Source organism: Mytilus californianus, unplaced genomic scaffold (assembly GCF_021869535.1).
Source record: "Mytilus californianus isolate M0D057914Y unplaced genomic scaffold, xbMytCali1.0.p SCAF_11, whole genome shotgun sequence".
Taxonomy (NCBI): domain Eukaryota; kingdom Metazoa; phylum Mollusca; class Bivalvia; order Mytilida; family Mytilidae; genus Mytilus; species Mytilus californianus.
Window position 1 is genome coordinate 63,794,543 of NW_026262593.1, and position 27,509 is coordinate 63,822,051.

Below are 27,509 nucleotides of genomic sequence, written 5' to 3' on the forward strand. Positions count from 1 at the left end.
ACATCACTGTGTATATGATACTATATTGCGAAATAAAACTTCCTAATATATATAGATATTTGTAAACAAAAGTTAATATCAACAGTGCTATTATTGGAATATATATGGACAAAAATAATAGCATTTCAGAATTGATTTACATTTTGTCATGTCAAGTGGCCTTTTTTCAGCTGTTTACGTTTTTGTGCTCATAGTTAAAAGCCATACGGTGATCTATAGTTGCTTACATCTACGTCATAGGGTACCTTTTGGATTTTTGTATTTGTTTACCACTTTTCCTTATTTAAAATTCAATCCATCCAGGTAGTCATCAGTTTGAAATAAACTTATTCCGTTTACAGTTGTCTCAAGGTAACATCACTTATGAATGCCTTTGAATGGAACGTTAATTGGCTCATGACAGTTAATAAAATATATATGATCAAACGTAATATAAGTGCACGCAATAGTATGATGATTAAATGTAGATCTCCATGTGATTATTTGGGGTTCCTTTAAAGCAATTGGCTATTTATCTCAATTATAAATATTAAATTTGCCAATTGAATGTCCCTAGTTTTGATTATCACACTGTATTTAAAGACTGACAATACCAAAGTGGGATTTAAATATTTGAAAAAATGTAATTTTACATTTCATGGTCAAAAATAGAAAAAAAAAGGATTATTGAATGGTGTTTTTGTAATATCTGTTCAAAACCAATCCTTATAGAGAGTTCTATTAGTTAGACTTTAAAGACTTTCCTTTATTTTAAAAGAATGAATGTGAGACTATCACCTGGAAGGATTAGTGCATACAAATCGTTCAGCGTCTTATACTTATCCAGCATCTAGTTACTAAGTAGAATGGATTCTGCTGTGAGAGTTCAGTTTTGATTTATTATTGGATCAGAATTTTTTTTTAAATTGTCAAATTTAATTCATATAGACCAAAAGTAATACACCTTTGTCCTCTAGAATAACCCTTTTCCTCTCATATCAATATTTTTTAAATTTAATAAATAACCACCAGCGATATATACTTTCAACCTAAATACATACATGCATAGTTTCATATTTAAACAGATATAGCATGTATATATACACTCATACATACACACATATATATTTATTCAAAATGTAGTGACCCTAGATGTGGTCTTTGTGAATATATGGAAACCGGGCCGCAAATAACATTACTAAACGGCAAAACCATTGTTTCAAATACAGACATTAATTGCAAAACGGTAAACCTTATTTACTGTATTGTATGCAGCACTTGCAAGGAATGGTACATCGGACAGACTGGTAATTCAATATGTCAAAGAGTCCGTATTCACAGATAACATATACGAGATCCAACCACACAAATGCAAGATGTGAGCGAACATTTAGAAACGTGCAGTAGTGGAAAATTTAACCTATTTCCGTTCTATAAAATGAATGAATCTAATAAATATAAAAGACTGGCAAAGGAAGCACAGTTTATAAAGGTCTTTCAGCCAAAATTAAACGGATCTACGTAAACACGTTTAAATTATCTCCCCTTACCATTATTGTAACGTAATGAACGTTACCAACGGTAGTGTCGTCAAGGACATTGTTAAATCGTCGCCCGAAGATTGCCAGAAGGCATGAAAGCGCTAGTGACATTATTTTAACTGTTATTATTTGATGTGAAATGTAGTCTGCGAATTTTAAATACTAATATATATATATATATATATATATATTTATTTGGCAATCGCCAATGGCAGTCAGCAGGGTTTAAGAACATCAGTTGTTCGACCTGTTAGTCAAATGCGTTTTGTTAAAATAGACTTTTTCACTTTTTTTGGTCTTTTGGAAATTGTTGTTTGTGCTGTATTTAGACCCCTCTACCAAGAAATTTGTTTTACATGCACACGTATAAAAATTGCGGTTTTTATCCAACGCAATCATAGGTTTGAACGTTGTTTTCAATTTAGACTTTTATATATATATATATTCAGACACGTCCAAATCAAAAGCATTACGTATTTTTTGCAAGAATAACGGGATGTTCTACAAATTGATTGTTTTTATCGACAAAAGAGTATTTTTCACCTAAAAATTTGAATACGTAAACTATTTCTTTTGAAAAATTTTGGAATATAAAAAAATCATTACTCGCAGATTTAGTTTCTGTTTTCATATTCTGAACAGATTTATTGTATAATTCGTAAAAGTTTCAGATTTTTAGTACCAAATATTTAGTTTTTGTTTTTAAGAAAAAATTGCACATTATTGATTTCTTTCGAAAGCAAGTGCAAATAGTCAAACAGCAATATATATTTTTTTATATTAAAAAAAAACATTATTGCAAATATTTGAGTACAATTGGTTTTTTTTTAACATAATTTTTTGGGTCCCCAAAATTTCAAAATTTTCGTTATGCCAATTTTCGACCAATGTTTATGGTCTTATAGTATAATACGTCCGTGCGGAAGTCAACCACTTCTAGAAAAAAACCCTGGTTTTCTGGAAATCCAAATAAAGTATTATATGGGTGCATTTCAAATCAATTCATGAAGAAGAAAAATCAGGAAATTTTGGCTCAATATGGTCTAAATATATTTCTCTTTCACCTAAATTGTATGTTAGTTCAAGTAAACAATGACATATCAAAAACACCATTTTTGGTCAAAGTAGGGCTTTTTTTTAGATGTGTTTTAAATTGGAGTGGATGAATTGGGTTAACACCATAATACTTTTCTTCTTTTAGTTCCAATCTTCATCCTTTATATAACAAAAAATAATATAGGATCGTGTATCAATTTTGTTGTTTAATTTCAAAATTAATGCTTGAAAGACACTCTCTTTTGTTGAATACGTGAACCAAACAAATGATATACAATGCCATGCCATCATATAGATGTGTCATTTAAAAATTTTAAGTTTTATTTCTTTATATCACAAAAAATAGTTTTCATACCATAATCATAACAGCAAGGATGGTTACGTTGTGGATTCCGTCGAAAAAGGAGTATTAAGGGTTGTAATTTGTTTTTTTTGCTTTCTGTTCCAGTTCCACCTATATTTATAGTTTTCTAGCGTACTTGACGGGCTAGTCGGCAAAATTAATTGTGTATTTAATTTGTTTATTAATTACGGAAAGTGTACATGGTGTAAAGGTATGAATGATGTAGATCTGTCAGTCGTTAATAGAGTAAATACATGAATTTTCCCTCGTTTCGGCTAGTAGTAGCGGGAAAATGTCTGTATTAACTGTTTGTGAAAACAGGTATTGTCCTATCACGATTTGTTTGTATTCAAAATTGAGTACAGTTAAAAGGTAACATGTAAATGTATCTCACTTTCCAACCGTTCTTTGAGGCGTACACATCAATATTACACTTTTTATAATATATTTAATATCGCAAAGCTGTAGGCGTAGAATATTTTTTATTTCTGAATTTCAATTATAAAGTGTTACACAAATTATATTGATTGATTGTTGGTTGCTTAACGTCCAGTGGCAAATATTCCATGCATATTCAGGAGGAGAACAAATTCACAATAAATACAATGGGTAGGTTCTGTAATAGAGGAGTCCGGGATTACACAAATTATAAGTGTATATTTTGATTGGGAATGAAAGTTCATTATCAACGCAAGTTCTCGTGTTGTCCCTATGAGACGGTCTGTCCCAAAGGTATTTTTGCTAGAGAACACAGGTTTCCAGAGCTTTTATGACTATCAAATACTATATTGTTTTTATCTCTGGTTTTTCCTGAGAGTGACTTGGCTGTTGGTACGGGGAGAAACTATCTTAAGTTCTTTGTAAATGATCAGCGATTAATAAATGAATGGAAGTTTACCCAAATGTATGAAATATTTATTATCAGTACATCTTTCAATTTTGCATAACCTTTAGTTTGAACAAAAGCACCGTGACCCATTCTTTTTATTGTATTTTTTAAAAATGCCAAATAAAAACTACATTTTCTTAAATCATTTAAAGAGTATATCGTTTTTAATTTAGATCTATCTTAAACTGTGCTGAATTTCATATGACCCATCATTGTAAGAAAGTATCAAACGCACCCATTACACCATTACTTATATGATTTGCACAGAAATAAAAATATAAATGTGAGAAACAAATATTTTTATTTGTACTTTATGGATTTTTTTTTTATCTTTTCCTTGGTAATTACATATATCTTTACCAAATTGTACCTTAATGATTCGTTTGTATTGTTACATTGTAAATTGCTATTCGATAGACACTTTCAATAAACAAACATTTGTGCCAACAACAACTTGACTACGACAAAACTACTAACGTAATGATAATACCAGTTATAATGTAGAATAGACATTTACTGAAGACTTTTAAAGGTAAAAAGATCTAATTAACAAAGAAGATTTAATTAAATTGTCTTATTTCTCAATCATTTCTTAATTAAATAGAATGGATTATTGTGAATCTTTTGTTGAATTAAAGTTTGTAATAATAGGAACTGATAATTGATAAATAAGTATAGTTATTAAAACACAGATTGTTCTTTATGATTGTCAATCGACATTCAGTGTTTGGTTGCAAAGCGATTGAATCATGTTTACTATTTATCCATTATGGGTGATTATATACTTATGACGTGGATCGGTAGTCAATATTGAGTTCTTATCTTTCTTTTTTGCTTATGTACTTTGTCTATAAGCCATTTTGTATTTCTTTGTAGAAACAGTCATTTGTTTTATAGTGATTTAGATTATATTACAATGTTGACTGCTGTACCCCAATTTTTGACGTTATTACCTATTATGTCTGTTTGTTTTGTTCGCACATTGTTGTCAATATAATTGAATTATATGCGACTGTCATACAAGTGAGAGGTTTAAATAGCTATAAAACCAGGTGTAATCCACCATTTTCTACATAAGGAAATGCCTGTACCAAGTCAGGAATATGACAGTTGTTTTCCATTTGTTAGATATGTTTGAGCTTTTGATTTTGCCATATTATAAAGGACGTTCCGTTTTAAATTTCCCTTTGAGTTCGGTATTTTTGTTATTACAGTATAATTTATATATCATATTTTTGTACACTCTCGCTCAATTGAAAAAGTTGACTACATCTTCTCATCAAAGAATGATTATCACGTCGTGAAGTCTTAAATGACGAATGAATCAAGTCCTGTAGTCTTTAATGAATGATTGTATCATCGGGAATTATAGCGCATATACTTTTTTTTTTATATCTACAACAATTATAATCATAAATATAATTTCCTTTACTTTGTAAAGAATATTTCTTTTACAAAAAATACAAGAAATATGATATGTCAACAACACTGATTGATCGATTTTTTTGCACTGTTGTTCTATAGCGGCGGTCAGTTATTCTTGACGCAGTGCCAGATCACTAGCAACATCTATGTCGTGTTTGGTAGATAAATATACAGTATATATTAAGTGCGGATCACTGTATATGCCATAAATTTCTAATGTAGAATGATAAATAAACAGACGAAAAATTAATGATTTCGTAAAAAAATAATAAATAATATATCAAATGAATGTTTTAATAAACTCATGATACAGGTAAGAGATGCAGATGAGTTTATATCACACATACAACGATCTTGGTGTGAAATTGTTACACAAATTGGTAAATATTAAGAATATTTCACGAACAGAGCGTGCAGGAGATAAAAAGGCAGCAGCAAAGTTTTAATTTCAGAAAAGTATACCTTTTAACAGAATCATTAATGTTGTATAACTTTAAACAGGTTTTGTTATTCAGTTTGTTTAAATTGAGTTAAATTCCACTATATTAATGCGATTCATGTTTACTGTCAAATAATGATAAACTTTCATTTTCACTGTAGGAGCAATTCATTTCTAATGTATATGCAGTTCATTTTCACAGTAGGAATCTTTTTCATTTTCATCAAATACAGTGTTAATTTAGCCGACACGCTGACAAACTAAATAAAGTAAGAAGGATTTGATCATGTTTACTTTGTGAGTAAAAGTCAAACGATTACAAAAACAAATTCCGTAAAAATAATAGCATTTATTGCTAAACATATTCAATTCTATTTTTTTTTTTAACAATTAGCCAGGATATATGTGACGACGTCTGACAAAATGGGCCCGGATGCGGTAAAATGTCATTTTGGCTATGACGTTCCAAAGTTAACTTCGACGAGCACCTGCAAAATATTTGTTCGCTGCCTAAAAACAATATTATTTCACTAATAAAATCACATGTAAAGCTTACCATGTGTGCGTATTTCGTAATTGTCTTTATATATCAAAGTCCGCAATATTCATTTTGACACGATTCCGTATTTTAGCCTGTTTATATTATAAGTTACTTCCTTTACATAAAACGAAAGTTGACAAAAGTGAAAGAGTCTCAAGCTAGTTTTGTTTCATTTTGCTAAAGTATCTCAATGGAAATAACAGATAGACATGATGAGAGTTTATTGAGGAGCTAAGGATTGTTGATAAACTATATTTTGCCCAGATAGAAAGTTCACAACGTGATATTCTAAACGATGATGTTGGCGCTGTTTAATAACATGTGAATCTGATTAAATCCGAGTCAATGGCCAATGCAAGATGATCTTTTTATACAAATAAATGAAGAAAATCGGGAATGTATGAAACATATGCCATAGAAGTGAAAGACAAGTGTTGGTTTACGCATCAATGGAACACATTTACAACATTCCAATTACCAAAGAAAATACGCGCCCAGAATTTTGTTTGAATTTCCATATTTTTCTGACTATATATTTTGTACGCAAATGCACGCCGAATATGAACATGCTGTATTTTCGAAACCAGTTGAGATATCATCATAAAATTTTGTATTCATGGTGAGCACACTAGAAGCATTGACAAAATGCAAACAAACTAAACAAAATATGTATAAATCTCATCTGGACCCATTTTCTCAGTTAAAGTCACATATATGAAGGGTTAGATGTAACCATTCCAATGATATTTTATCGCTGAATGCATATACCTTGCACAGTTAAGCACATTAACTGCCACCGAAAACTATGCTCAAGTTTTGGGTTTCGGTCTAAATGTAGTGTGCTATACACCACATACTAATAAAACATCATTAATGTATGCATCTTTGATAATAAATAGCGTTGACACGACGACCTATGATTTACGCTTGAGTGACTGGTTACGTTTTAAATTTGTTTTTATCTAAGGTGCAAATCATCACGTATCAATGCAACTTCATCAGTGCGCATATCTTGGGCATAAAAAGAATACGCAATTTTGATATTACTATGACATATTGAAAACAGTCTATTACTACAAGCTCTAATGGTTAAATATCACTGGTATCTCCACCTTACAGTTGATTTCGGACGCTACTGTGTAGCGTAGCGAAATTGGTAGATAGAACGTCCAAATATTTTTCTATAAAAACTTATGGCCGTTACAGCAGGTATAACATGTTTACTGCTTCCTGACAGCATTGTTTATTTTTTATGGTACATATTCACCAATTATTAATTTAAACAACAAAAACGCACGGTAATTTTTAGTGTTCGAGTCAACGTACAATGATTTTGTTTATAGTTTAATCAAGTTTGTGATACACATAATCTTTGTTTCTCGATGTCTACAATTAACTTATACTCACGTCTATTTAAAATAGTCACAACGAATAAAAACGCCTTTGTTATATTCAAAAAACAAAATCAGAATTTCGTCATGTTTCGATGTCTTTATAGGTTTTTTGTTTAGTTGCGTTCATTACAAAGTCTTGTAATCGTCGTGCATTTTGACAACACAAAGCCGATGAATATGGTCAAAATATGTATATAATGTAGCATAATAATACTGCTTGACAACTTTTCAAGCTTAATTTTTTAATCAAATACTACGTCATGTTTCGATGTCTTTATAGGTTTTTTGTTTAGTTGCGTTCATTACAAAGTCTTGTAATCGTCGTGCATTTTGACAACACAAAGCCGATGAATATGGTCAAAATATGTATATAATGTAGCATAATAATACTGCTTGACAACTTTTCAAGCTTAATTTTTTAATCAAATACTGTAACGTTTTAAGGAAATTTCGCCATGAAAAGGATTTTCTACTCCCAAATATTTCTCAATTCCCAACACACTAATAGCAAACTAAGGACGATGTGTCGCATATCATCATGACCTTCGTGTGACTTTTACCTCAAGATCAAAATACTAGATTTTAGAGTTATATTTTAGAAATCTCTCAGAATTGGACTGCAATCAGGTGCTCCCGATGAGAGAGCTCCACTAAGTCCCACATAAAGCATACATGTGTGTACGCAATTCTGGTGCTTACATTTTCAATATTTAATGTTACAAATGTCAAATAGTTAAGTCGTTATAAAAAAATAAAGATGGGTTTTCCAAAGGAGACAGCATATTTTCTTCTTGATACCTTTAGCAATGAAGGGAACAGTATTGTTACGAAAATGAACAATGAACGGTACTGTATAAACAATTTCATAAACTGATGACTATTTCAGAAAATCATAATAATTACAAACAACAAGGTATTAGGGATATATTCTTTATGACGATACGCTCACTAACAAGCACTGTGTTATTTAAAGTTATTTAATGATTGCATTTTTGAAGAATTTGTAGCGAGTTTTTGTGACCAAGGTTTGCAAACATACGAGCGTTTATCATTCAGTAAGTACAGAACAAAAGTTAAAATTGGAATTCTTTAATTGATATTTTTGACTTATCATGCATACAACCTGTATAATATATTGTTGTATACAAACTGTGTACAAAACTCATAACAGTTTTAATATAATACATCGGCTTCTCTCAGATTGTTCTTTGTCGCCTAAAAAATGCACAACGTTTGCAATCAACTGTACGGTAGTTAAGCATGTACGATAAGTTTCAATTTTGAAATTGAAATTATCATCAATAACTTATTCATCAAATGATTATTGTGAGTTTTTGCATGTCCAATAATCACATAAAAACGCAATGAAAATCCATCGCACCTAATAAAATCCCACATCAGAAATGATCGCACTTACAGTGATCATGCATCGCAACAATGGCAAAATGAATCGCTTACATTAAATTCATTCTAGATTTTTTTTTTAATAATATATTTGTGGACTTTAATCATGTTCTTGGACATTGTAATGTCATATTCGAATGCAAGTGTTTTAAAAAAATACATTCATAGCAATTATTTTGTATTTTCAAATCTTTTATTCTACAATAGTAATACTCGCATATGACAGTGAAAATGAACTATCTGGATTAGCACTTTATATACACTGAATATATATATATATGAATAAGTACGTTTTGTGCATCACTACTGACCAGCTTGTTGTTATATTTATACAAAGACAAAACGAAAACGAATCTTAAAAATGTCTTAAATTTGAGTTTATGAATCTCATTCATCTAAGAAAAATGTAATTTTTTATGCCGACAATATTACTCTTTATACTGACACAGATGAATGACTTCAAAGTAGGATGCCAAATATGACGATACCAATTGACCCATTTGTAAATTCAAAATCTAAGTAGTTGTTAATCTTCTAGTGAAGCGTTTAATTATTAAAACTAATACTTGCATGAACACATTATACTGACTAGAATAATTCTAAATTCGACATAATTCAAAATACATAAACTTATTATCCACGATATAAAGCAATGTGAAAGATGAATAGAGGGGTTAAAAATGTAACTCGTCACAATATATGAACAGATGTTGACTCGTCATTCAGTCATTCAAATCTATAAGATACAAATACAATACTGACGCTCACAAAGACATATCTTTATTGACTACTCACATGTACTTTTTGACTTTGTTTTTTTTTAGTTTGTCCTTGGGAAATGAACACATCTATATCACAATGGTAACTCCAAGTAACATTGTATATTGATTTTTGGTCGACACTCGCAATTACAAAACATTTCAAGGTGGACAATTATAATTGTAAAAAGGTAAAATTTATGCAAACAGCAACATGACTACGTCCAACACACAAGTGTAATAATAATACCAATAGCAACAATAAATAAGCTTATACTGAGGTCTGTTAAAGGTAAAATGATGCAATTAACAAAGAACATTTAATAAAAGTGTCTTATTTCTCAATTAGGTTTAAATTATATTGATAAGATTATTGTAACTCTTTTATTCATTTAAATTTTATAATAATAGATAACTGGTGATTGATGAACGAGCATTGTTATTAAAACATACATTGTTCGTTATGATTGTCAATCGTCATTTAAAGTTTAGTCGTAAAAATCAGTTTTATTCCAGTACAATTTGTATCAAATTTTCCTCATTATGTATTTTATATCTCATAGCGTATTGCACGTACTTTACTCTTGCTAAATTAAACAAAGTGACTACAATTGATCATTAATCAATGACTTCTACGTTCTGGTGAATGGCTGGTTCTTACCGCAGCTCAATATCTTTATATTTTTACATAAATGGAAAGAATACACATGCTTTATATTTTGTCACAAAAAGTCTTACACTTTGTAGTGAACGTTCTTCCAATAAAAATACACCGAAGATGATATAAATACAATGGTTGATTGGTTGTTAGATTATTTGTTGCTTAACGTCCTGTGGCAAATATTTCATGGGTATTCAGGACGAGAACAAATTAACAATTTTGACGCCCAGAAATCACTTTTAAATGCCAACTTAACTGTTAAAATATCTGAATATCTTTATCCGGAATTCTTCTCTTAACTGTAACGGAATCCAACGGAATATATATGTCCAATAATTTCACAAACTAGTATGATGCTGTTAACGTAAATAAAATTGAGTTCCAACAACTCCAGAGAGCTTCTGAGAAAACTAATATATTTATTGATAAGTCTCATTTCGGTGTCTGTATATATAGCTGTTACGAAAACTTCTTAGACACTACAGAAGGGAAAATTCTAGAACACTCTAGATGCGAAACTTCATACAGGAATTTCTTAGGAAGAAAGATAAGAAGTTAGCAATATCTTTTAGCTTTACGTTCCGCTATATAGATGATGATCTCTCACTAAATAATACAAAATTTGGTGACTATGTTGAACGAATCTATCCCATCGAACTAGAGATAAAGGATCTTACAGATACAGTTAAGTCTGCCTCATATCTTGACTTACATCTAGAAATTGACAATGAGGGTCGGTTGAAAACAAAACTTTACGACAAAAGAGATGATTTCAGCTTTCCAATTGTGAAATTTCCATTTCTATGTAGCAACATTCCAGCAGCGCCTGCATACGGAGTATATATCTCCCAACTGATACGATATTCCCGGGCTTGTATTTCCTATCATGATTTCCTTGATAGAGGATTGCTGCTCACAAGGAAGCTATTAAACCAAGAGTTCCAAATGGTGAAGTTGAAATCATCCCTTCGTAAATTTTACGGACGCCATCACGAGTTGGTTGACCGTTATGGAATAACCGTTTCACAGATGATATTGGATATGTTCCTTATGTCGTAACTACAATACCCTTCCCTTTTCACGAATGTGACCTTCCGAATTAGACTATTTACCGGATTTGTAATAACAAAAGCAACACGGTGGGTGCCACATGTGGAGCAGGATCTGCTTACCCTTCCAGAGCACCTGCGATCACTCCCAGTTTTTGGTGGGGTTCGTGTTGCTTAGTCTTTAGTTCTCTATGTTGTGTCATCTGTACTATTATTTGTCTGTTTGTCCTTTTATTTTTGGCCATGGCGTTGTTTATTTCGAACTAATCGACAAGTTAAAAAGATTGATTACATAATAAGGAGATGTTTTATGATTGCGTAAAATAAAACTCAACTACCTACAAAGACTAAATGATGTAGATGTTAGGAAGTATAGGTCACAATATGGCCTTCAACAATGAGTAATACGCATACTGCATTGCAAGCTATAAAAGCCCTGACATGAATTAAATGTAAAACAATTATCAACGTTCGTTGCTTTAAACTTTTGCCGTATGCATGTATATTCAAATAATAGTGCATTGTTTATTTACTTTCCATCTCATAATACATATATCTCTAAAAGTAAACAGCAGGTACAAGTTTTAGTTGAAAATGAACTAGTCTGTTAACATTTAATTTATTTTACGATACTTTTTACAAGTTTGGCATTTTTATGACACTTCTTTTAAAGTGCTTTTTAAAAAAAATGTTCATTATTTTCAGCAGGTAAATTATAACCCTCCATGATCATAAATCTAATAAACTAATCAATAATGACTTAATTTCTATTTACGTCTTTTGTAAAAACCACTTTACTATTCATGTAAAGGAAAAACCATGATTCATTATACATTTGTTTGGAATTTAAACCGTGTTTATCAACAACCCCATGTTGACAATCTTTACGATAAAAATGATAAGTTGAAATTTAAATGACACAACAGTGTATGTTTTACTTTCAGTATATATTGATTTAGAATATTCAAGAATGCAAGAATATATATTCAATATGCAAGAAATTGAATTGTTTGAATTATTTAACGGCATTAAAATTTGATAAATATCACATGTGCCTTCTTCCTGATTATGTGGAATTGATTTGTTGTCTCATCTTTGAAATGGTTTTGATAGAAACTGCTTTAAGTTGTAATGTTAAGCTGATATCAGATCACATATAAAAATCACCAGCAGAAATTTTTTTTTTAAATAACACTAACGACTACTCGAATAATTTTCCTTACATATACAATTAAGACCATGTTGTATTATTGCCAACGAGACAAATCGCAACCAGAGACCAAAAAGCATAAACATTTAAATAATGACTAAATGAAAATATCTTTTCCATGGTATTGCATGTCAACACAAAAGTGAAATTAAAATCCATGGATGTGTAACAGGTACAAACGATAAAAACTTTATTACTTCAATATCGATTTCCAACGCAAATTCCAAATGGCAAAATCAAAGCAAAACACATCAGACGAATGAAAAGCAACTGTAAAGAAACATAAAACAGAATAAATAATTCATCTAGAGTAATCTTTGCCTGAGGGTGAATCTAGTCATTTCTTTATTTATCCACGTCCATATGGTCATTTAGGTGTTTTTCCAACCGTCAGCAAAAACCGTTGCAAAAGTGGGGCGTCAGTTTGGCTGCGCTGGATGTACTAGTATGCAGCCACGTCGGGTCAGGATAATATATTGAATCCAATGATTCATGTTAAGAGAGTGTCACTCTCTTTGCATGTTCAAAATTTTAATAACCGCTGTTTAAGGGACCGTATTAGCCAGGCTGCAAGGTAAAATGTCTCTCCCTATCCAATACAACCTTTTTCCTTTGTAAGATCAAATTTCTCTGACTTTCATCCCGACAGCCTTTTTTACAGGAACTACTTTTGGTATTTATTGCTAGTTTGTTTTAGTCTTGAACATGCATACACTATTTGCCACTGGAAGTTAGGCAACAAACAATCATCAATTAAACAATCTTTTTGTCAACAGAATTTTAGAAAAATAAATAAGATCTGCGTCAAGTCAGTACCTAAACACTGAATACGGAGATGATGATACACTCAGGTACCATCAGTGAACATGGATGGATTCAGTTAAAAACCCACTTCGATTTTTATTTTGTACTTTTTTATTGTATGAATTGAAAAAAAAACAAGTCTGTCAGTACAACAGGAATACCGACCGCTTGTACACATATTTTTATCTACCAAAGTCTGCAAATATTATGTCGAAAACATAAATAATTTTGGTTATATCTTCTTTGGTTCTATAAATAGCAATGTCCATAAAACAATTTCAGGAAAACATATATAGGTGAACCATATATTGTGTTAATAAAGGTTTGAGTATAGACTATCTGATTTTACTCATATCATTTAAGCAATGATTTGTCATCAGTTATGATATGAGGATATCAAGTAGCAACCTTAGATAATAATGCGACTGGTGTTTCGGACATCATTTAGGTAATTTTTCACCAAAGCCGTAAATTCGCCCCAATTACCTTAGCCTTGTGTGGTCATAATTATTATATAATTAAAACACTGCCAGCTCTTACTGTGGTGACACATGAGATGATATTTTTCGCAATTACAAAAAAAACATTTAAAAAGATGATTGATTTTTTGTTAAAATACCCAAACGAATTCACTATATCTAATAAATAGCAAATAGATTTTTATCAGCAACTAAAACTCAATTTAAATTTCGACTATTCGACTTATTTATTGATTTTGTCTTGTTGATAATTTTTGCAATTTACAGTTTATTTCTTTCCATTCTGGTTTTCAAGATAATAGGAAATAATGAAATGTATTGGTAACATTTGTCATTTTAAATTTTAAACTAGATACCCAAATGATGATTGTGGTCAAGTGTGGCTAAATTTGGCCTAGTAGTTTCAGAGTAAAAGATTTTTGATACAGTTAACTACTATGGACGCCAAGTGATGACAAAAACTCACTTGGGCCTTCGTTTTTGTAACGAAATACCTATTTTTCTAATTTGTGTGAATTATTACTAGCGGCTTTGAAGAGCATTTTTAACATATATGTTCACGTATTTGTACATTTATCCCGTTGATAATTTTTTTCCATTATTGACAATAAATTCATTCATTTTTATATCGTCGACAGTCATCGTCTGCATATGGGTCAAATGCAATTTTTTTCTATTATTATTATAAAAAGAGAAAATCTGAAAGGATCAGAAATGTGTCTGATGACATCGCCTGCCGATTAAAATTGACGACATGGCTGAAAATAGAACATAGGAGAAAACATGCAATGGTATGCTTTTATCTTGAAAACTGTTTAAGATAGAGAAAATCTGACCGAAATGATGAGATCGATCTACCTTATTATTTGCAAAATAAGTTTTAGTCGTCATTTTCCCCCATATACTCGAAAACGGAAAGCAGATCCTTATTTGTGTCACTAACAAAATAGTAGAAGACGATATGGAAGCAGACCCTTATAGAAAGCATATGAGAGATACTAAACAGAATAAAGTTATTTCATATCCAGTATTCGCCTTTTCCACTCTGAAAAAAACATCTCATAAACATCTCATAAACATAGGACAAGACAGTAATTACACAGCAATTGTTTCAAATCGGAATTTACTTGAAATCACTTGTATGTTAATTCTTTTGAGTACTGTGACACTTGATGATACTTACCTATATTTCGATTTTCCAATAATGTTGCTATACAAATAATAACTTCCCTTTTATATTTAAAATAAAAAATACACGATGTAAAGTTAATAAACGTCAATGCATCCGGACAGTCTTTTATCTAAAAAAGTCAAACATCAAACGAAAGGATAACAACTGTCATATTCCTGACTTGGTACAGGCAATTGTGGTTGTTTATATCAGCAATAAACATTTACTAGTAATAATATTTTATTCATAATTGGACGTTAATTCAGAAACATGAACGGTAAGATGATTTGACGTTAGACTGTCAATATATTCAATATGCATCTGTAATTCTATTCATTTTTTTATTTTATCTGTATCATTTGTTTTTTTCTATAAAATCTTTTTATATTATTATTTTATGTATTATGTTTTAACCCATAATAATTTAATGATGTGTATACCCATTTCTTACATGATAGTAATTTGAAACAAACCATTATAAAACCAAGTATCAGAATCTATGGATTTGATTTTTTTGTTCAGAATATACATTGAGTTATGTTCCGTTTTCTCATAACATATTGAGAAACTGTCGAGATATCTAATAAACCAAAGAGAAAGTGTATTAGTGAATGGGTTGTCAAAAAACATTTCATTTTCAATAGAATTTTCTTCGACTTTTAAGAATAAAACAATAATTAAATTAAACAAGAGGCTCTCAAGAGCCTGAATCGCTCACCTGTAATATTTTGCTTAAATCTTTCATCAATGATTATTTTTGCTTTTTAAAATATATTAATGAGTGGCCTAAAAATTCAATTTAGATGTTCTTTGTATCTGTCATATTTTCTTCAAAAGCAAAGAAATACATTTTACCCCTATGTTCCATTTTAGCCATAGTGGCTACGTGACGTACAAGAAAATAAAATACAAAATTTATACTAGATACTCTGAAACTCATTCAGCCAAAGTTTGGCTGAAATTGATTCAGCAGTTTCAAAGGAGAAGATTTTTTAAAGCAAGCAAACTAGATGAACAAATTGTGAAAAATTGTCTTTAAAGGGCAATAACTCCTTAAGGACACATTTGACAATTTTGGTCACAATTTATTTGTAGATCTTTCTTTGCTGAACATTTTTGCTGTTCACAGTTTATCTTTATCATTTATAATAATCAAGATAATAACCAAAAACTGCAAAGTTCCTTAAAATTATCAATTTAGTGGCAGCAACCCAACAATGGACTGTTAGATTCGTCTGAAAATTTCATGGCTGATAGAACTTGGCCTTATGAACATTTTAACCTCTCATCAGATTTGCCCTAATTGCTTAAGTGTTTGAGATATATTAGCCAAATACTGCATGTTACCCCTATGTTCTAATTTTAGCCATGGCGGCCATGTTTTTTGACGAAACAGAAAATAAAACACAATCTTTATTCTAGATACCCTAGAATCATTCAGCCTAATTTTGGTTGGAATTGGTTCAGTAGTTTCAGAGGAGAAGATTTTGTAAAGTTAGAAAACATGATACACAAATTGTGTAAAATTGTCTTCAAAGGGCAATACTCCTTAAGTGGTCAATTGACAATTGTGGTCATATAAACTTATTTGTAGATCTTACTTTGCTGAACATATTTGCTGTTTACAGTTTATCTTTATCATTAATACTATTCAAGATAATAACCAAAAACTGCAAAATTTCCTTAAAATTACCAATTCAGTGGCAGCAACCCAACAATGGGTTATTAGATTCATCTGAAAATCTCAGGGCTGATAGAACTTCACCTAATGAACACTTTAACCCCATGTCAGATTTGTTCTAACTGCTTTGTTTTTTTAGATATAAGCCAAAAACTGCATTTTACCCCTATGTTCTATTTTTAGCCATAGTGGCCATGTTTGTTGACGAAATAGAAAATAAAACACAATCTTTATTCAAGATACCCTAAAGGATCATTCAGCTTAAGTTTGGTTGGAATTGGTTCAGTGGTATCAGAGGAGAAGATTTTTTTTCAAGTTAGAAAACATGATAAACAAATTGTGTAAAATTGTCATTAAAGGGCAATAACTCTTTAAGGGGTCGATTGATAATTTTGGTCATATTAACTTATTTATAGATCTTGCTTTGCTGAACATATTTGCTGTCTACAGTTTATCTTTATCATTAATATTATTCAAGATAATTAACCAAAAACTGCAAAATTTCCTTAAAATTACCAATTTAGTGACAGCAACCCAACAATGGGTTATCAGATTCATCTGAAAATTTCAGGGCTGATAGAACTTTACCTTATGAACACTTTTACCCCTGTCAGATTTGCTCTAACTGCTTTGGTTTTTGAGATATTAGCCAAAAACTCATTTTACCCCTATGTTCTATTTTTAGCCATGGCGGCCATGTTTTTGACGAAACAAAAAATAAAACAAACTTTATTCTAGATACCCTATAAGGATCATTTAGGTTAAGTTTGGTTGGAATTGGTTTAGTAGTTTCAGTGGAGAAGATGTTTGAAATAATTTACACCAGACGGGCGACGACGACGACGGACGCCAAGTGATGGCTAAAGCTCACCGTTCCTCCTTCGGAACGGTGAGCTAAAAAATACAAGTAAAATACATATTTGCATTGCCCTATTAATATGAATATTTCACAATGGCCTTGTGAAAAGTACTTATATATAGAAAACTTTAAAACCATTTACATTGACATTTATAAAGGTATAATAGTTTAAAATGCCAGAAGGTGTACAGTTACCATCAAATTGTAAATGAGTGTTATGACATTTGCAACATTAGTTATTGTTTATATTCATTCTCTTACATTCTCATAAATTAAATAATAATAAAAAGCGTAAAGTCGATCGCTGTAAAAAAATCAAGCAGTAACAGACGATATTAAGGCAAACTCTTATAGAATGCATATGAGAGATTTAGATGAAATGTATTTCATATCCAGTATCCGCCTTCCACCATGAAAAAAAGTAAAATAACAAAAATCCGAACTCCGAGGAAAATTCAAAACGGAAAGTCCCTGATCAAATGGCAAATTTAAAGCTCACACATCAAACGAACAAATAACAACTGTCACATTTCGACTTGGTACAGGCATTTCCTAATGTAGAAAATGGAGGATTAAACCTAGTTTTGAAATCATCTCATAAACGTCGGATAAGACAATAGTGACAGCAATTGTATCAAATCGGAAGTTAACTTAAACTCACTTATATGTTAATTAATTTCAGTACTGTGATACTTAATGATACTAAACTATATTTCAATCTTCCAATAATGTTGCAATGTAAATAATAAATTTCTTTTAAAAATATTCTAAATAAAAAATAAACGATGCAAAGTAAGTTAACGTCAATGCATCCGGAACAAACCACTATAAAAACAAGGATCAGTATCGATTTATGGATTTGAGTTTTTATTCCAGAATATACCTGAAGTTGTGTTCCGTTTACTTATAACAAACTAAGAAACTGTCGAGATAATAAATAAACCTAAACAAGTGTCGAATTATCAATAAAGTCTGAATCAATCACTGCATTACCCTTTTCACAATGAAACCAGATTGAATGAAATGAACAAGAAAACTTTGTATTGCACTGATTTATATTAAACGTTTTCTTCTAAATTAAGACAGATATCCATTGTGCCTTAATTGTAAAATGTAGGAACATTTTTTCCTGGCTTAGCTGCGCATACATTTTTTTAAACTCATTGCAAAACGTTCATGGACAAGAAAAGAAATCCAATCTCTTGAAAAAACATTAAACAAACTAGTGATGTGATGTTTATTAGCAAACTCGTCAGTAAACATTTGAAAAGCAACAATTATTTGAAATAAAAACATGAAACTTGTAAACCAAAACATTACCAATGACATTTTATCAGTCAGTCAGGTCAGTGTAAAAGGCTTTTAAAAATGAATTTCATTACAAGTTCACTTATGTTTAAATGTTTCAGATACATTGATTTCACATTTATCGCTAATCGGTGCAAGACAATTATTTCATTTACCACCAGTTAATTAGACTTAAAGCTGTTATGCTAATCAATTGCTAAGAATAGTTATTTCACTAGTTAGGAGAAATATTTTTCTCACACCGATCAAGAAATGTGAAAATAACACATACATTAGATTGATTTGATTGATTTGTGTTTGCTTTACGCCGCAAAAAGGCTATATCGCGGCGAGAGCTAATTCAAATATATATACAATTTAAAGTATAATTTTAAAATCAGAAAAAAGGTCCTTCAATAAACTAAAATTCTAGTCTAAAGCAAATTGATTATTTACAAATAAAAATCAACACTAAGATAACGTGATAAAAATTGAAATCATTTTAAATTTATACAACATTTTTATATTTTATAATATATTCCAACTTCTTTTAAGAATGAAACAATATTTTTATTTGGAACACTATTAAATAAATCATACATATTATTGACATTGATATGCTTCCTACGAATATCAGCAAAGTCAATACTTTTTATTCAAGATAAAAAAAAAAAAAAATTTTTTTTTTTTTTTTTTTACAATACAATTAATTAAAACATGTTTAATAGTATACTTGCAGTTGCAAGGTATACATTGTGGTTCATCTTCATTCAAGATACTCGTGTGTTATTCTTGTATGACCAATACGGCATCTAGAAATAACACACTGTTCTTTACTGCATATAAAATGATTAAAAGGTTTACCTAATTTAGGTTTACACATAAATTAGAGAACAAAACAATAATTACACTAACATTGTATCACATCGGAAGTTTACTTGAAATAATTTATATGTTTTATTCTTTCGAATACTGAATAATGATACTAACCAATATTTCGATTTCCAATAATGTTGAGATCTGAATAGTATATTCCCTTCAAAAATATTTTGGTTGATAAAACAGCAAACACCTCATCTTATTTTCTTATAATTAGACGTAAAATTACTATCACGAACAGTAAGAAAGTTATGTGTTTTGGCGTTATACACTGTTATACTTTCAACATATTTGATTTTCTTATGACTGTTTAGAAAATATCTGTTCAAACGTATTGTTAATGTGCGTTTTAAACGATGTTTACCTTTCTTAACTATACAAATCAAATTTCATATCTTTGATGCATGGAATTTAAATATTGAAAAGAATATTTTTACTTTTTACAATGTTACTTATTGTCGTGTTTAGGATTTTATTTGTAAACATTAACCATCGATATGAAAACAAGATAAATAAGTATTTAGCGACCTTCAACTTAAAATTACTTCGTTTTTTTTCAATTCTATGTAAACTGATCTACGCAGATTAGTCAAATACGTGTATTTTATTGGTACAAACGCCTTACAATTATTGGCAATGGGTCATATTTCAGTATATTATAACAACAAAACAGCAAAATGATAAAACATGTTATAATTCAAAAGATGATATGTCATTTCTAAAATCTAAACACTTAACTTTTATGAGAACGAGTGACTTTCATGACTTTTAATTAATTACTTTAAAGGAACATTTCATATTTACTTGATTCTGACTTTGAAGATTGATTGATTGTTGGTTGCTTAACGTCCAGTGGCAAATATTTCATGCATATTCAGGACGAGAACAAATTAACAATAAATACAATAGGTAGGTTCTGTAAAAGAGTCGCCAAGGATTATGGTCGGGGAAATTTAGACTGCCACGGGAAATGAGGGTATATTGGATAGGGACAGAAATTTAGCCTTGCAACAGGTCACCTACGGACCCCTCAAAGATTTGTTGCAAGGGTTCTTAACGTGCAAAGAGCGTGGCAGTCTCTTTACACGAGTCATCGGAATTAACGTCCCCATTCTGACCGGACGTGGCTGCAAATTTATACATCCCGCACAGCCAAACGGACGCCCCACTTTGGCAAGGGTTTTACTGCCGGTCGGAGAAAGACCAATGGTGACCATACTTCTATTCCCCAATCACCCTTGGGGGTCTGACTTTGAAGTGTAGGGTATTTCAAATAAAATTTAAAAGCTTAATCTATAGTTAGAATATTTGTCAAATCTCAGTGTTAAGTGATCTTCATATTCTACCTCACTAGATTTACATTCATTGCAAACTCGTTCAATAGTGGGTAACTTAAATGTAGCCGTGTTCTATTGCAAGATTGTGATCACTCAATTTTAGGAAACACAAAGATGATCAATTAGATTTGTTATGTAAAAGACCGTCTCGTAATTTTTCTAATACAGTTCATCGACAAATACCATACATTACAATTTCACTTGTTTTTAAAAGTTTCAGATACAAACTATGTTTCCGACACAAAAGAGCATTGAATTAACATTTTTCGTTAATCTATGTGAGAAAATTATTTACCTTGAGATTTTCAGACTTTTAGCTGTTCTGATGTTTTTTTTTTCTTTCAAATATTTAATTACGAGCAAAATACGAAAGCAGGAAGTCAATACAGACATGTCCAACACTGACGAATATTAAAAATTGTCTTTAAGGAAAGATTCTTTTAAAGACCGTCTCGTAATTTTTCTAAAAAAGTTTTCAATTTAGACTTTGTGTATATATATATATATATATAAGTATGTCTGAACCAGTGACAACTCTTTGACAGATTTTATCCATCGGATCACCAGTGATGGTGATACAAGGCTGAAAACACATTCCTTATAAATAAACGTCTGAATATTAGTCAACGATCTTTCCCACGAGGGCGCTGGATCGCTACGAGTAACGATACATGTACACAATAAATAAATTATATAAACGCCTAAAAAGTGTACAAAACAACACCAATAATAAAAAAAAGGAAATATTAAATGTAATTATCTATAAATATTTCGCATAACAGACATATAAATTGAGGTAAATTATATGGCCTTCCAAATACCGTTTCTATTCCTAGCATTGCCACTGGACGTTAAGAAACCAACAATCAATCTATTCCTAGCATCACTGAAGAGACATTAATTGTCGTAATCCGGATATGGTGTACAATTTTTTGCACCTCATGTTTGCGGTATACCATCTTTTCCGCAAGTTTATTGTTTTCTGTTTGGTAATAAATTAATAATAAGATCTATTTTGTTACATCTTGTGATATGTTTATTTGGCAATCGCCAATGGCAGTCAGCAGGGTTTAAGAACATCAGTTGTTCGACCTGCAAGTCAAATGCGTTTTGTTAAAATATACTTTTCCACTCATTTGGTCTTTTGGAAAATGTTGTTTGTGTTGTATTTAGACCCCTCCACCAAGAAATTTGTTTAGCATGCACACGTATAAAAATTGCGGTTTTTATCCAACGCAATCATAGGTTTGAACGTTGTTTCCAATTAAGACTTGTTTATATATATATATATATATTTTTTTTCCATTGACCATAAGTTTTACCCTTTTAAGTCAACAAACGTAAAACAAAACAATAATTACACTGAAATTGTATCATATCGGAAGTTTACTTGAAATCACTTATATGTTTTATTCTTTCGAATACTGAAAAGGAAAATCACAAAAATACTGAACTCCGATAATGAATAATGATACCAACCAATAATGTTGAAATCTGAATACTAGTAGTATATTCCCTTCAAAAAGATTCTTAATAAAAAATACACGTTGTACAGTAAAATGGTTTTTTTTTTATTCAACAACAATATTGCACATGCTGTTAACAGATTTCTTCACTGGTACAGCTATTTCAGTGAAGATCCCTGTATATTAGTACCTTAAGACCAGGGTATCTTCAGGTATATATTTCTAATGTTGTTAGTATGTATATTATATGTCTTTAATACATTGTTTATCATTAATACATTATTTATCTCTAATGCATCATTTCTCTATTATTTTACTATTATAACTCTGAATATGAACTATATATATATATATAGTAAAAAAAGAGTTTTTTTTAATATACCATCAATTGTTCCTATCTGATAGATGTTGAGAATAAAACAGAATAACGGGTTATCTTAGCGTGTTCGGAATTTGGTTTGTTGTTTAATATATTTCTCTGTTGTCCGGTTTGACGGTTTTTATGTTGTTATATTTTGTGTGGATTAATTGCTTTCACCACGTGTCTCCCAAATATAATTGTATTAGCCACGGAAGGTATGTACACAAAAAAACTTTTGGTCTCATATAGTAAGCATAATTTGTATATCTTCCGTATAATCTAAAATTACAGTATATAAATTTGTGGAAGAAATAAGAGGTATTTTCACTTTCAAAACTCATTGAAATTGTAAAATGAAATAATTATCTATCAAACCGTTCTGTAAAATACATATTTAATAACAATATTGACAATAATATAACAAGGATGTCAAATATAAGAATATATCTTTTCTAGTATCCCTTTTCCTTCAATATTAATATATTTTTTTTGTAATAATAATTCTTTTTTAAATTCTGACCTAAAAACATTATATAGATTGATATTTTTTGTCCTATATTCTGACAAATAGTGTATTTTGTGTATAGTGAACACAATAACTGTAAGTAAAAAGTTTATTTCATAATAATGTTCATCATTAATTTTATATCCCCAGATTACATTTTTTTTCAGTGAAAATGTGTCTACCAATCTTAGCTATTTCAAATAAATTATATATTTCCCCCCAAAACTCATCATATATAGATAAATTGATTGATTGTTGGTTGCTTAACGTCCAGTGGCAAATATTGCATGCATATTCAGGACGAGAACAAGTTCACAATAAATACAATAGGTAGGTCCTGTAATAGAGGCCGTCCGGGATGAAGGTCGGGGAAATTTGGACTGCCACGGGAAAATGAGGGTATATTGGATAAGGACAGAAATTTAGCCTTGCAACAGGCCACCTACGGACCCCTCAAAGAGTTGTTGCAAGGGTTCTTAACGTGCAAAGAACGTGGCACTCTCTTTACACGAGGCATCGGATTTAACGTCCCCATTCTGACCGGACGTGACTGCGAACTTGTACATCCCGCACAGCCAAACGGACGCCCCACTTAAGCGAGGGTTTTACCGCCGGTCGGAGGAAGACCAATGGTGACCATATTTCTATTCCCCAGTCACCCTTGGGGTTATATAGATAAATATATAGAATCGATTAAGATAGGTTGGATAAAAAGATTAACTGCTGATGAATTTCTTAATTGCATGGTTATACCAAAATTTTATCTAAATAAATTTGTAAGTAATCTACTTATCTTAAGAATGAATACTAATAATATATACTCGCTACCAGGTACTAAAGAGCTACCAGAATTTTATCTTGATATGATTAAAGTATGGTTAAAAAATAAAAATAATAAAACTAAACCTCCAAATAATTACAGACTTATCCGCCAAGAAGTCATTTGGGGAAATCAATTGATCAAATTTCAAAAGAAAACACTTCTTTTCCAAAACTGGATAGATAGCAAAATCATTCATATAAATGATATTATTGATGAAAGTAAAATGTCAACGCATCCCTGACAGTTCTTTATCTATATATCGTGTAATCGTGGTTGTTGATAAAAACAGTAAACACCTCTGAATATTTTCTTATAATTTGACGTAAAATTACTATCATGAACAGTAAGATAGTGTATTGGCGTTAAATTGTCAATTTATCTAATTTTCTCATGACGGGTTAGAAAATATCTGTCCAAAGTATTGTTAATGTGCGTTTTAAACGATGTTTACCTTTTTCGCTCATATAAATCAAATTTGACATTTAATTATTTAATATCACTAGTTATATAATTCCACGGTATGTAAAGACTGTCGTTATCAATATGGACTTTAAATACTTAAAAGAATATTTCTACCTTTACCATGCTATTTGTTGTCGTGTATAAGAATTGATTTGTAAATGTTTACAATCGATATGACAAGATAAATAAGTATTTAGCGACGATCAACATAAATTGCTTCGTTTTTTTTCAATTCTATACAAACTGATCTACGCAGATAATACAAATACATAGACTTTATTGGCACAAACACAAATACAGTTATTGGCAATGGGTCATATTTCAGTACATTACTACGATAAATACAGCAAAATGATTTAACATTTCATAATTAAAAAGATGAAAACTCATTTGTATAATCTTAACAATTACGTATATGAGAACTAGTCATCTGGTTAAATGTAGTAGAATTATCAATAAAAAGGTGGCCAATTTAAGGTAACATCTAATGGCCCGAGAAAACAGTTATTTTGTAGTGCATTTCTTTTAGACAATAAATTCAAATTAAAAAATCGCACCTGCTCTATCTCAAAAAGGATTTTACAGTGTAGTGTACTACTATTGGGACAAATAATATAAAATTATAGAAACTTCTTTCAGCTCTAACTCAAAACATTCACAATTCTGTGTTAAGGGGGTCTAAAATTCAGTTTGACAGTTTCAGACGTACTAATTTTTGAACTTTTTTAACTGGACCAAATCACTACTTAACATAAAGATTCAGCACCCAAATTTTTTTAACATATAATTTCATCCCCTTACTTAATATTTCATGCATTAAATATAAAGAAGTACATTTAGAAATTGTATCCAAAAAAAAAATGCAAGTTATACACTGTTCACACTAAGGACTATATTCGTAGACAACGAAAACCAAAGGACAATAACTGTGTTCTTGGACCTAATACAATTATCTAGAAAAAGTGGTCGTCGATTTAAGGTTATATCTAATACAATTATCTAGAAAAAGTGGCCGATTTAAGGTTACATCTAAAACAATTATCTTTGAAAGTGGTCAATCCTTGTAAAATATTACAGAATTCTCAATAAAGAAAGTGGCAGTCTTAAGGTTTCATCTAATACAATTATCTAGAAAAGGTGACCGATTTAAAGTTACACTTAATACACAAAAGAAGTCAAATTTACTGTAAAATGTAGTAAAATTGTCAATAAAGTAGTAGTAAGGTTACATCTATTTCAATCATTTATAAAATGTGGTCGATTTTAGGTTAAATTTAATACAACTATCTAAAAAAAGTAGTCGAATTTATTGTAAGATATAGTGAAATTATCAATGAAGAAAGTAGACGATTCAAGAAAACATTTGATACAATTATCTAGAATAAACTGTTATCACAGAGATATGTCTCGCTTTTTTGTAATTTTGATACATGTAATGCAAATTTTGAAATTAAGAATAGCAATACTTTAACATGTAAGTTATGCAAATATTCAAAGTCGATGAACCATGACTGAAGGTACATGGCTGAACAATCTCCATGGAAATGAGATGTGCCAATGTTAATACAACTGCATACCAAATACCATTGACCATCATAAGTCCCTCCCTTTAATTAATTGATTGTTGGTTGCTTAACGTCCAGTGGCAAATATTTCGTTCATATTCAGGACGAGAACAAATTAATAATAAATACAATAGGAAGGTTCTGTAAGAGGGGCGTCCGGGATTAAGGTCGGAGAAATTTAGACTGCCACGGGAAATGAGGGTATATTGGATAGGGACAGAAATTTAGCCTTGCAACAGGTCACCTACGGACTCCTCAAAGAGCTGTTGCAAGGGTTCTTAACGTGCAAAGAGGCCAAATATTCTCCATGGAAATGATTGATTGATTGATTGTTGGTTGCTTAACGTCCAGTGGCAAATATTTCATGCATATTCAGGACGAGAACAAGTTAACAATAAATTCAATAGGTAGGTTCTGTAATAGGGGCTTCCGGGATTAAGGTCGGAGAAATTTAGACTGCCACGGGAAATGAGGGTATATTGGATAGGGACAGAAATTTAGCCTTGCAACAGGTCACCTACGGACCCCCTCATGGAGTTGTTGCAAGGGTTCTTAACGTGCATAGAGCGTGGCACTCTCTTTTCACGAGGCATCGGATTTAACGTCCCCATTCTGACCGGACGTGGCTGCAAATTTGTACATCCCGCACAGCCAAACGGACGCCCAACTTTAGCAAGGGTTTTACTGCCGGTCGGAGGAAGACCAATGGTGACCATACTTCTATTCTCCATTCACCCTTGGGGGTTCCATGGAAATGAGATGTGCTAATACTCATACAACTGAATACCAATTAACATTGGCCTACCACTAATGGTTCCCCTTGAACTGACCTAATCACAAACTAATACATGTAAACTAAGCAAAATTTTCAAAGTTAATAGACCATGACTAAGGGGTGGAGCCAAATAATTTCCATGGAAAGGAGATATGCCAATGCTTATACAACTGCATACCAAATATCATTGACCTACCACTAATGGTTCACCATAAACTGACCTAATCACAAACTAATACATGTTAACTAAGCAAAAGTTTCAAAGTCAATAGTCCATGACTGAGGGGTCAGGGCCAAATAATCTCTATGGAAATGATTGATTGATTGATTGTTGGTTGCTTAACGTCCAGTGGCAAATATTTCATG

At 30.9% G+C, this 27,509-nt stretch overlaps 1 protein-coding gene across 3 annotated transcripts in view; it reads right to left on the reverse strand.

The window, feature by feature from the left end:
• The window catches only part of LOC127720501 (uncharacterized), a 40,839-nt gene extending 20,585 nt beyond the window's left edge, over positions 1 to 20,254 (reverse strand). Inside the window, exon 1 of one of the 3 annotated variants that reach the window (XM_052227090.1) lies at positions 19,961 to 20,249. The gene's annotated coding sequence lies outside the window, so the exon portion shown is untranslated. Of the gene's footprint in view, positions 1 to 9,806; positions 9,993 to 19,960 lie in introns of those variants that run through there. The other 2 variants (XM_052227091.1, XM_052227092.1) reach the window with 2 other exon arrangements.
• Positions 20,255 to 27,509: the final 7,255 nt, after the last annotated feature.